General features: G+C 41.9%; 1 protein-coding gene across 4 annotated transcripts in view; it reads left to right on the top strand.

Annotated features, from left to right (window-relative positions):
• The window catches only part of ATF6 (activating transcription factor 6), a 113,777-nt gene that overhangs the window by 81,040 nt on the left and 19,583 nt on the right, over nt 1-13,154 (top strand). The gene's annotated exons all lie outside the window — the stretch shown is intronic.

The following is a 13,154-nucleotide window of genomic DNA, read 5'->3' as shown; positions in this document are numbered from 1 at the left end:
GAACATTGCTCAGCTATGGTTTATGGTGCTGCTGGGAATTGAACCTGGGGCTTCAGAACCTCAGGTATGAGAACCTTTTGCATAGTCATTATGTTGTCACCCCAGCCACAAGGTGAAGATTTTCTTTCTTTCTTTTTTTCCTTTTTGCCTCCAGGGTTATTGCTGGGGCTTGTGAGTCCACTGCTCCTAGAGGCCATTTTTTCCCTTTTGTTGCCCTTGTTGTTTTATTGTTGTTGTTGTTGTTGTTATTGCTGTCACTGTTGTTGGATAGGACAGAGAGAAATCGAGAGAGGAGGAGAGAAATATAGACATCTGCAGACCTGCTTCACCACTTGTGAAGTGACCCCCTGCAGGTGGGGAATCGGGGCTCGAACCGGGATCCTTACGCCAGTCCTTGCACTTGGCACCACTTGTGCTTAATCCACTGCACCCACCTTCCTTCATTCCTTCCTTCCTTCCTTCCTTCCTTCCTTCCTTCCTTCCTTCCTTCCTTCCTCCCTCCCTCCCTCCCTCCCTCCCTCTCTCTCTCTCTCTTTCTTTCTTCTTCTTCCTTTCTCTTAAATGTTTATTAGATAGAGACAGAGAAACTGAGAAGGGAAAGGGGAGATGGAGGGAGGGAGGGAGGGAGGGGAGGAGAGAGAGAGAGAGAGAGAGAGAGAGAGAGACCTGCAGCCATGCTTCACCACTCTTGAAGCTTTCCCCCCTGCAGGTGGGGACCAGGGGCTTGAACATGGGTCCTTGCACACTGTGATGTGTGTACTTAACCAGGTGTGCCACTACTTGGCCCCACAACGTGAAGATTTTCAAATGTAGATAAAAGGGTATAGTGAATCAGTCTCCTTTAACTTATTACCCAGCTGCACTAAATACCAATATTTTGTCAGTTTCGTTGGAACATATTTAGGAACTAGAAGCAGTATGGACTGTGCTTTTTAGATCTTTGGGAGAAAAAGAAGGGAGGGAAAGAAGAAGGTTTCTAGGCCATGGGGGTCCTTAGCAAACCTTGATTCATCTTGCTTCTGATGAGCCCTGCAGTGGAAGATATTTTGATAATTCTTAACATGCTAGAAGACAGGTTGTTCATTTTTCTCTCTTAGAAGTCATTTAGGGTCCCAAAGAACTCTTGGCTTGTGTATTTTATCACTTGATATTAATTATGTCTGAATGTAAAGCAGACATCTAAATACACTTTTTATTCATTTTAAAGATTATAAGCTATTGCAGGTTAACAGAAATACTATTTTTATGGGAAAACATTATTTTCCAAATGCAAGCATTTAGTGAGAAGAGTAACATTTTATATAAGTAAAATTCAATATATGGTCTCTATATTCTATGTATATAATATATATGTTTATAGAGTATGTAAAATTAGATATATATTATTTGCTGTTTGATCAAGTAGAAGCCAGCTGGATTCTCATATCTGTCTCTTGTAATCGTATGATATTTCATTTAATTAATTAATTTATTATAGATTTACTTATTTATCTGTTCATTTTTACCAGAGTACCTCTCAGATCTGGCTTATTGTGGTGTGGGGGGTTGAACCTGGGACCTTAGAGCCTCAGGCATAAGAATCTTTTTTGGATCATCATTATGCTATTTCCCCCATCCATGATGTATCATTTGGTTGAATTGAATAAATAAAATCTAGAACCACACAGGTATGTAGTAGAAAATGGAGGACTTGGCTGGTCCTTTGAACGACTTTGAGATAGAGCTACTATTGGTGGAGCACTTATTGTGGACTAGGGATACAAAGAAAATAAAAGTAGAGCCTGGTAAAATAGACTTAAGTAAATATCTATAGTATGAAGAAGAGTTGTTTAGATATAAATATAATTTATAATTATTGTCATAGTCTCTATCTCTTTCTCTTTTTGAGGGAAAGAGATACCAGAATACCCCTCAGCTCTTACATATACCATGCCAAGGATTGAACCTGGGACCTCATGCACATCAGTCCTGGATGCTGCTGCTACTACTATGTTCTTGAAGGAACAGAGATGGCAGCTCTGATAGTGGCAGCTGTAGAGACTATGCAGGAACAGTACCTGACAGGCAAATAGGATGGATTTATGCTATGAGAAATAAGGACAGGGTTGGGGGAGGCATCTTGTAGAAGTTCTGAGTCAGTAAAAACTCAGAAAAAGAGAGAGTAGCACAGTTGTTGACTGGATTAGTGACCCCCACAGCTGTTGAGGGCAAGGATGTCTGTTTCTGTAATTCTCAAGCAAGAATTTCATCTGTTCAGGTATATTGTAAAGACACTTGAAAAACAGATTGCGAGTTCTTTTCTCCCTCTCTCTCTCTGAGCACTGATCAGCTCTGATTTATTGTAGTGCGGGGTATTGAACCTGGGACTTCGGAGCTTTAGTCTGTTTGTAATAACCATTATGCTATCTACCCCACCTGGATTATGAGTTCTAGCTGAAAATCTTATCAGGGAACATAAAACTGAGCCTGGCCAGACAGACATTTTCATCAAAAATTTAGGAGCTGAAACTCTTTCCAAACAGATCACTTTCCTGTATTCAAGTTGCTGGTGCTATTTCAGATGTCCAGTGTAGAAATTAACTGTGTGCCTTGCTGTGATGGGCTCGAGTGGAAAATACAGAGAACATATAGTTTGGTTGAATATAGGTATGCCTTTCTGAAGATGCTCAGTGAACATATGCAAAAATATCTCTTAAATCTAAAGTCAGTACTTTCAAAGTAACATGCAGCAAAACTGGCTAGTTAGAAAAGTTCTGAGTCACTGAAAAGGAAAGGCATCACACAGAAAAAGAAAGTAAACAGACTTGAAAGGATTACTTTTTCTGTCTTTATTGATGATGTGTCAATGGTAAAGGAGGTATCTGGTTATTTTTGGCCTGAGATTGAAGGGGCTGACCCACTCTGGGTGGTCTACAAAAGCATTAACCTCAGAAAACAGCTCATGGTGAAACAAGACATGTATGAATTGGTAAGAAACCCTCTTCTTGCTACTCAGGGTTTTCTGTGATGACTGGTCACATTAAAAAAAAAAATTTTTTTTTTGACTGGTCACATTTATGATGAAGAACCTGGAATCTAACCCAGATCTCTCATCTCTCTGTCTTCTCACTGAAGACAGAGCCTTCCACACTATACCATGATGTCATTCTTCTCTGGCGTTGTTGAAGAAATGGTAAGATTTCCTGTGTTTGGCCATGTGACCAGCTGCAGAGTTGCAGTTTAACACACCAGAAGACATTGGATCAAAAAGTAGACCAGGAGCTGGGCAATAGCGCCACAGTGGTTTCCACAACAGACTCTCATGCCAGGTTCAATTCCCAGCACCACCACAAGCCAGAGTTAAGCAGTTCTTTGATCAGAGTGAGTCTTTTCAGAGGCAGAAGTGTTGAGAGACAATGTGAATCCAGAATGACGGGAAGCCTCTAGTCCTGTCCACCTATTATACAGTGATAGGAAAGAAAGTCCAGGACCTGGAAAAGGTGAGGAGTCACATTTGAGGTCTCTCCTTACCCAAAGTAAGCTGGAGTTCTGAGAGGATGACTTTAAAAAAATTTTTTATTTATTTATTTAACAAAGGAGACATTAACAAAACTGTAGGATAGGTGGGGTACAACTCCACACAGTTCCCACCACCAGATCTCCATATCCCATCCCCTCCCCTGATAGCTTTCCATTCTTTATCCCTCTGGGAGTATGGACCCAGGGTCCTTGTGGGTTGCAGAAGATGGAAGGTCTGGCTTCTGTAATTGCTTTCCTGCTGAACATGGGCATTGACTGTTCGATCCATACTCTCAGTCTGCCTCTCTCTTTCACTAGTAGGGTGGGTCTCTGGGGAAGCGGAGCTCCAGGATACATTGGTGGGGTTGTCTGTCCAAGGAAGTCTGGTTGGCATCGTGCTAGCATCTGGAACCTGGTGGCTGAAAAGAGAGTTAATATACAAAGCCAAACAAACTGTTGAACAATTATGGACCTAAAGGCTGGAGTAGTACAGATGAAGTGTTGAGGGGTACTCACTGCAGACTATTGTGTACTTTTGCTTTCAGGTATATATTTTGCCCTAGTTTATGGATACGTGTGAACATATGCTCTATCTTAGGGGACCGAGAATGACTTTTTTGGTTGCTGAAAGAGAGAAGAAACTAATAATAATAATAACTAGGTTTCTGTATCCCATAAGGAGAGGGCTGTCGTGTAAATACCACTACCAGTCAGTAAATACCACTACCTGTCAGTAAATACCACTACCTGTCGTGGTATTTACTGACTTTGAGCCAAGTGGAAATAACAACTTATCCCTGAAAATTCATTACCACAAGCCTGACCCCATGCAAGTTTGAGTCTGCATTTAACTATTGATATAACATCCTTCCTCTGAATCAAGCCAGAAACTGGTTTAAGTGGCCCCATGTTGGTAGTATCACTATGCTTTTGGCAGAAGCAAATGTTAATTAACCTATCTCAGAGGAAATATTTAAAAACTCTTCCTACAGACAGTGCCAGAGAGACAAAGAGTAAGAAACTCATCCCTTCTCTCTGAATCATTCAACACCCCATAGATCAAATTGCTGTGAATAAGAATTAGAGAAGTCATAAACTGTAGCTTCAGATTCTAAAAGACCATAGGCATTTGAATCAACAGATACTTAATGTAAACTATTTTACACTTAGGGAGGATTAAAGTATGACTAAGGAACAAAATGCTACCAGAATTGATCAGGACATTTTTGGAGAAAAACACCTGAGTAATGTGACAACAAATTAAAATGAGAGAAGCAAAAGCCTAGGTTAAAACAATGTAACAGGCACACTTGAAGAAAGAAGTAGCAAGTGGGAAGATGGCACTGAAGACACAAGAGAGAGATGGAAAACATGAAAGATAGTACAAGACATGAGATTTTTCTTCTAAAACTGATTGGCCAAAGTGACTTCACTGGTCATTAGATAAGTGACACCTTCCACCTTCTGGCACGACACTCTGGAAGAGAACCTTTTCATTTGTGTGTGTGTGTGTGTGTGTGTGTGTGTGTGTGTGTGTGTGTGTGTGTGTGTATTCCCTTTCTCCCTGTCTCCAATACCCTACATGGAGGCGGCAATTTCCAAAATAGCCAATGACCTTCCAAAGTGTCAGTATATTCAGAGAGAAGGAAAATAACCTCAAGGGAAAATTTGAGATACAGAAATGAAGACTTAGGAACAACAAAAATAATGAATGTGAGAAGGGCTTTCCAACAGTTAATGATGTAAAATGCCAACTATGTCTAGCCTGTAAGGTTAAAGCAAAGCAAGATGGAAGCCATTCCTGACTGAAACACCTGGCAAGTTGGGAGGGGTGCTAACAAGAGTTAAAACACTTGAAGTTTCTATTCTTGTTGGGGAAGTAGGTAAAAATAGTGCTAATGGTTAGACTCATTATGTTAGAGATTACAGTTAGATTTATCAAGTTAAATTGGCTTCTTAAAGTTCTTGGGGAATTGCTAACATGTGTGACTGGAGTTAATAATTTCAAAATCTAGAAGAAGAAAAATCACGGAACCAGGTGGACTCCTTCAGTCTGAATGAAGGCATGAAAAGCAAGTGAAAGAGAAACTACTAGGCAATGAAAGCAAGGTACAGTGGGGACCAGGCTCAAACCTGGGTTATGCCCACAACAAAGCAGGCAGACTATCCAAGTGAACTATTTTATCAACCCCCAAAATTGCTTTTCTCACTCTATCCTTTCTATTTCTTTAAGATAAATTCTTTTTTTTTTCTTATCTGTACCCCAACTCCTCCTCTTCTTTTTATACCAGAGCACTGTTCAACTCTGACTTAATGGTGGTGCATGAAATTGAACCCTGGACTTCTGAATCACAGGCATGAACATCTTTTGCAACACCATTATGCTCTTCTTGTGCTCCCCCCTCCCCTTTTTCCCTTTTTAAATAGGTTTCTGGATCCCATTCTAGTCCCACTGATGTTGGCTATATGGCAGTGAAACTGAAAACTACCAGGTTTTGTTCGTTTGTTTGTTTGTTTGTTGTTGCCCCCCCCCCCCCCCTTTTAGCAGTACTGGGACCTTACACCTGGGTGATTCCACTTCCAGGCCATGTAATGGCAAGAATCAAACTGAGGACATCATGCTTGAGAGTCCTGGCCCTGCTGGTTTTTTTTTTTTTTTTTAAAGATTTATTTGTTAATGAGAGAGAGGGAGACGGGGGGTGGGGTGGGGGTGGGGGGGAGGGAAAGAGAGGGAGGGAGGGAGAGAGAGAGACCACAGCACCAAAGTTTCCTTTTTATTTTATATTATTATTTTAAATTTTCTCCAGGATTAGCACTGGGTCTTAGTGCTAGCACTACAAATCCACTGCTTCTGGTGGCCATATTTTTTCTTTCTATTTTATTGGATAGGACAGAGAGAAATTGAGAGGGGAAGGAGAGAGAGGGAGAAAGACACTTGCAGACCTGCTTCACCACTCATGAAGCTTCCTCCTGCTTCCCCCTGCAGGTGGGGAGCAGGGGCTCAAACTTGGATCCTTGTGCATAGTGATATGTGTGCTTGTACCACCCCACCCCCAAGGTTCCTTTATTGTAGAGGAGACCAGACTCGAACCTGGGTCATGTGCATAGTAAATCAGTGAGCTATTTTGCCAGCCCCTGGATATTAATCAATGTTAGGTTGTCACAACAAAAACAGAGTGAAGGTAATGACTGTAAACCTTATTAGATCACTAGAAAGAAACCTCTATATTTATAAGTGTGTTTTATATTATTGAGGACATCAAACCCTCAGGACAGAATGGGGCTCTCAGTGTAATCAAGAAAGAACTTCTGGGGACACAGTTGAGGGTCCCAGGTAAATACTTCTTTTAGGGCTATAGTTTGGAGATACTTTTACTTTCCTTCTTAAAAGTCACTGTCCTCCCCCTCCTCTCCTGCGAATAATAAAGCAGAGGTTTTTCCATACCGAGCTCTTGAACAATACTCACAAGTATTTGGAATGGAAAATGCATTTTCCATGTTAGTTCTGGGCTGGGTCCTGTCCACCCAATAGATCTGGCATCCTCTTGAAGGTTGGCGATGTCTTACTTGGACAAGGAAGGGTAAATCACACTCCCCCAGGGTCCAGCTGCTCTGTGGCTCTTTGTGAAAGCTCTATAACCAGGAACAGGTGACCTAGAGACTGGCCTAGGGCGGGAATTGCCTGGAACCGGTTACAGACCAAATGTCTCCATTCCTGAATTCTCTCAGCTTGTCAGAGGAATTCTAGCTCCTCGTTTTGAGATGAGGCTGTCCCCAGATCTAATTGTAATGTACCCCTCACCCCCACTCCACTCTCTCTGCCATTCTTGAGCACATTTGGCCATACGTCACTATTGGCTAGAAGTTGAAAATCACCCTGTAACAAATGAACAAATGCCATAGTTCCAACCACCAAGCCTGTGTGGTTTTGTGTAGCCAGATTTTTAGATGAAATCTAGTTCAAGTTCCTGGCTGGAACAACTTTCTACATTTATCAAACTGACAGATAAACTGGAGCACGACACCTTTCTAAAGGTCAGGTGTCACTGAGGCCTTTCCTCACATATTCTTCCTTGGCCATGTTCTTTAGAGATGTGTCTGCATACTGTGTTTAGTTGTCGTGACTTCCAGCCTCTGCTATAGATTAATTAGTTAATTAATTAATTCATTCATTTTCATTCCCTCCCTTCCCTATTTTCTTCCTTCTCTCTTTGTGTAATCTCCTTAAAAAAATCTTTCCTTTTATTTGATAGGACAGAGAGAAGTTAAGAGGGGGAGGAGGTGATAGAGAGGGGGAGAGAAAGAGAAACATCTGCAGCACTGCTCCATTGCTCATGAAGCTTCTTTCTTGAAGGTGGGGCATAGGGGCTTGAACCTGGGCTCTTGCACATGGTAACATGCACTTGGCCTGTTTCCACCTGGCCTTCCCCACCCCTACCCCCCTCACCCACCCCTCAGCCTCTATCCCCCCCAATCCTTATTCTTACCAGAGCACTACTCAGCTCTGTCTTACGGTGGTGCCATGGATTAAACCTGGGACCTCAGAACCTCAGACATGAAATTCTGTTACACAAACCCCTTTGCTGTCTCTCTAGTCCAGCACATATAAATTCTATCCTTGCTTAAAAAGTAGCATAGTCTCTAGTGAAGAGCTGACTTTTGAAGTACAGTTTTGTTTAGTGTGGGTATTTTATTTTTCTCCTTTCTCCCTTTCCTTCTCCCTTTTTTGTTTCTTTTTTTTTTTTTTTAACCAGAGCACTGCTTAGCTCTGGGTTATGCTGCTGCAGGGGACTGGACCCAGGGTCTGGTAGCCTCAGGCATGAGAGTCTGTTTGCATAATCATTGTGCTATCTCGACACCCCCCCCCCCATATCCCTCGCATTTTTTTCTAGATAGGCTTGAAAGCAGTGTCTGAGGGACATGGCCTGGTGCTTCGCCACCATAGGACCCAGGCTTGAGCTGTTCAAGGAAGAAAGGGGCAGCTGAGAGCAGAAACCTGCCTCTCTTGCTACCTCCCTTCTGAACCCTGAGCAAGTCACGTCACTTCCAGAAAGAAAAAGAGACAATGGGGCAATATTTGCTGCCTTCTAGTGTGAGAGGGGTCAGTGAGAAACTAGGGAAGAAAAGAAAGCTGAGGTTTAGGCTGGATACTTCAGTATTCCTTTTGGCCCAAAATTTTAGTTAATATGAGACAGGGCTGGTGCCTGCTTTGTATGAAACAGTTTGCTCAACTAGTACATTCAGATCAAATCATGACTGTGCGTTTATATGTTTAACTTTTAAAATGATCTGAGGTATTATACTAGTTTTTATTTATATTAGTTTATAGTTTGTTTTTATGGGTTTTTTATTTATTTGTTTGTTTTGCTTTTGGTGGATCTGGGACCTCATCCTAGTGTAGTGTCACTGTTCTGGGTCATTTGTTTATTCAGATAGAGAGTCTCCTTAACACTGGAGATTTTTCTGGTGCCATAGTCCCTGCCATGTAGTACTGTGGTTTGAACCTAGGCAGCTCACATGGTAGGGCTAATGTGATGAACTGGTGAGTTGTCTCTTCATTTTTTTTTTAAATTATTATTGTTGTTTCTGTTTGTTTGTTTTATCAGAGCACTGCTCAGCTTGGGCTTTTGGTGGTCCAAGGGCTTGTACTTCTATGATACTGAGTAGCCTTCCCAGCCCAATGTGTTAGCCTTTATTATTATTTTTTTTTTTTAGAAAGAGACACTATAGCACTACTCCACTACCATGAAGCCCCCTTAGTGACATCCATATGCTCCCACATAGTGTCGGGCCTTGAACCAGGGCTGTGTACACAGGGACTTGCACTCTACTAGGTGAGCCATCTCCTTTTCCCTCCTTAATAGTTCCCTCTCTCCCTCCAGCAGCCCTTCTTTGTCTCCTCCCTCCCTCCCTTCCTTCCTTCCTTCCTTCCTCCCTTCCTCTTTCTGAGCCACATGTTAAGTTCATGATTGAATTCAGTATAAAATAACTCTAAATTAAAAAAATATTATCTTTATCTTTTTTTATTGATTTAATGATGATTGATAAGACCAGCATAAGAGGGGTACAATTCCACAAAATTCCCACCACCAGAGTTCCATGTCCCATCTCCTCCATTAGAAATTTTCCCATTCTTTATCCCACTGGGGGCATGGAACTGGGATCATTATGAGGTGCAGAAGGTGGGAGGTCTGGCTTCTGTAATTGCTTCTCTGCTGGACATGGGCACTGGCAGGTCGATCCATACTTCTAGTCTATCTTTCCCTAGTGGGACAGGGCTCTGGAGAGGTGAGGTTCCAGGACACATTGGTGAGGTCTGCCCAGGGAATTCATCTTGGCATCTTGGTAGCATCTGCAACTTGGTAGCTGAAAAGCATTAAGATAAAGCAGAACAAATTATTTAATAATCAGGAACCTAAAGGTAAGAATAGAGCAGATAAGATTTGGGGTCTCAATTTTGGAAAAAGCTAGGAAGTCTATTTTAGGCATATTCCTAGGGGCCCATGGCTACTAATTTTTGCCTGAGCCTGACAGCTAACATGCAGGTGGGCTAAAAGTTTGTCTGGGAAGATGGTGTCAGAGTTGGGAATAGGACTGGAAATCTGGATCAGGACCAAGAGTAGCTCCCAAATATGGGGAAAGTATATACATACTGTTAACTGTAAACCCCATCAGTCTGATCTGGGTTTGTTTGTTTTTTGGATAGGATAGAGGAGTTGAGAGGGGATGGAAAGATAGAGAAAGGGAGAGAAAGACAGGCATTTGCAGACCTGCTTCACTGTTTGTAAAGGACCCTCCTGCAGGTGGGGATGGGGCCCATATTTATCATAGGAACCTGCATAACTTCTGCATCCCTGTAGGTCTGAGTTTGCATTCTGTGGTCATAACAAGGAACATTCTAGGCTACACTCATTGCAGGACCTGTCTTCCTCAAGTGGCAGAGTATGTTGACCCGACCTCCCTTCAGAGTGGGGCAGTCCCTACCAATGTTGCTCCATATTGAGGGCAGGGTCCTGTAGAGGCCCACAAAAGGGTTTATGATGTTGTTCCTGATAGAGATGACCAGCAATGGTGGAGAGAGGGATCTGTAAGAGGTTTAGACCCATCATGTCTTTGTGGGAATCCCAGGATTCCCTGACTAGGGCCCCAGATAATGGGGTGGCTTGGTAGTGACCAAAGAGTCATCATTAAAGTGTGCCGGCCTCTTGCCCTTATTCAGCTTTTGTAGCCCTTACTTTGTCTGGCAAGGTTAGCCTTAGAGTAATTGAGGAGGGAAGTGAAATAAGAAGTAGGTGAGAAGGGTATCTAGGTCTAAGTAGAAACTACTTGATTAAGTACTTTAGAGTACTTAATAAAATAGTGTCTTTTTTTTTTTTGGTCTTTCTACTTGCTTGCTGCACTTATTGAGTCACTCCAGACTATCGTGCCCTTGTACTTTAAGTTACATATTTCCCCCTAACTTATGGGGTACATGTGCACATGTGCTCTATCTCCAGAGTCCTGGTCTCTGTCTAGGTTTTGTGGTTTTGTTAGGAGATACACCACCTGAAATGGAATTTAGGAGCCCTATGAGCTGGGAAAGGTCTCCCCAGAGTAATGGAGCTGAAGGGTTGACATCCCACACCTGGCATCTCTGGACACAATCTGAAATGAAACATGTCGAGGTGGTTTCATTGTCGAGGTGGTTTTCATTCAATACTGGTTGCACTGATTTGGTTGAGATCAGCAGATGCAGTATCAAGTGGTATGGATCGAGAGAAGCAAGAAGGAAAACAGGCCACACCCAGAAGTTCCAGGCCTGGGAGAAAAATGGGTTTTATAGAGAATGGGGAAGTTTTCTGTTGTCTTAGAGTTTAGGAAGGCAACAGGTAGTTATTGTTATAACCAAATTATATGGGAATTTGGTTTACTTTGAAAATCCCATGGTTAGGATTTGCTGTATCATACAAGACCTTGCTGTGATTTATGTCATTTAATGCTATTTACATGTAGCTGTATTTTATATAGTGACATGACCAGTTGCTTCTGGTCTCCCTGGCCTAAGATTATAGATGATTTAATATTTCAACAAAAAGTTATTAGAAATGTATTAATGATTTAAGCCCACTGTTAAAATTCAATGGGGTGTGTGTGTGGTGGTAGCACAGTGGGTTAACGTACATGGCACAAAGTGCAAGGACCGGCATAAGGATTCTGGTTCGAGCCTCTGGCTCCCCACCTGCAGGGGTAGGGGGTCACTTCACAAGCAGTGAAACAGGTCTGCAGGTGTCTGTCTTTCTCTCCACCCTCTGTCTTCCCCATCTCTTTTTATTCCTCTCTGTCCTATCCAACAGCAATGATAGCAACAATAATAATAACAATAACAATAAACAACAAGGGCAACAAAAGGGACAAAATAGCCTCCAGGAGCAGTGGATTTATAGTGTAGGCACCAAGCCCCAGCGATAACCCTGGAGGCCACAAAAAAAAAAAAAAAAAAATCCAATCAGGTTACCAATTTGAAACCTTAAGTGCTTAGATTCAAGGAATATATACTCAAAACTGGGATGTATGCATCAAAAAAATTGAGACATTTAATCTGTTTTCCCCCTCATATTGAATAAATAGTTATTTATGAGATTATAAGTTAATAGGAGTATATATTAACACTATTCCCACCACCAAAGGTCTGTGACTCTACCCCCACCCCTGCTTTATTTAATTTTTGGGTAGAAACAGCCAGAAATTGAGAGGGAAAGTGGTGATGGAAGAGGGTGATAAAAAGGGACATCTGCAACACTGCTTCATCACTTGGAAAGCTTTCCTCCTACAGGTAGGGCCTGGGGGTTCATACCCCATTATAATACATTGTACATTGTAATATGTGCACTCAACCAGGTTTGCTACCGCCCATCCTCTATAAAATAATTCTTGCAGTGTTTGCCAAATAATAATATATGGTAAAATATAACTGCCATACATATTTTAGTACTTTTGCCCCCAACTCTTTTTTTTTTTTAGAAGATTTTATTTATTTATTTATGAGAAAGATTGGAGGAGAGAGAAAGAACCAGACATCACTCTGGCACATGTGATGCTGGGATCGAACTTGGGACCTCATGCTTGAGTCCAAAGCTTTACCACTGTTCCACCTCCCAGACCACTGCCCCCAAGTCTTATGCTCATCAAGAAAACAAACATTGATAACCAAATATGACAGGAGGTGGGGAGAAAATAGTACATTGGAAATCTAATGTGTAAATAAAAATAGAAGATTTTTGTATTTTTAAAATAAAGGTAGACAGAGAGAGTGAAAGAAGCTCCTCCAATAAGATGGGAGCTTCCTCCCGTGCAGCATGGGCTGGACTTAAACCTAGGTTATGCACATGGCAAAGCAGAACACTAAGAGCTATTTCACTGGTCCAGGAGTCACTTTATTTTATTATATTATTAGTTTATTTTGACCAGAGCTGTTGCTGGGGCTTGGTGCCTGCGCAATGAATCCACTGCTCCCAGTGGTCATCTTTATCTTCTCCCCCCTTTTCCCCTTTTATTTGATAGGACAGAGAGAAATTGAGAGGGCAAGGGGAGATAGAGAGGAGAGACACCTGCAACACTGCTTTACTGCTTATGAAGCTTCTCCCCTGAAAGTGGGTACCAGGGTTTGAAACTGCCTG

This window comes from Erinaceus europaeus, chromosome 9 (genome assembly GCF_950295315.1).
Source record: "Erinaceus europaeus chromosome 9, mEriEur2.1, whole genome shotgun sequence".
NCBI lineage: Eukaryota > Metazoa > Chordata > Mammalia > Eulipotyphla > Erinaceidae > Erinaceus > Erinaceus europaeus.
Note: the sequence above shows the minus strand (reverse complement) of the source record. Positions and strands in the feature narration are given on the sequence as shown.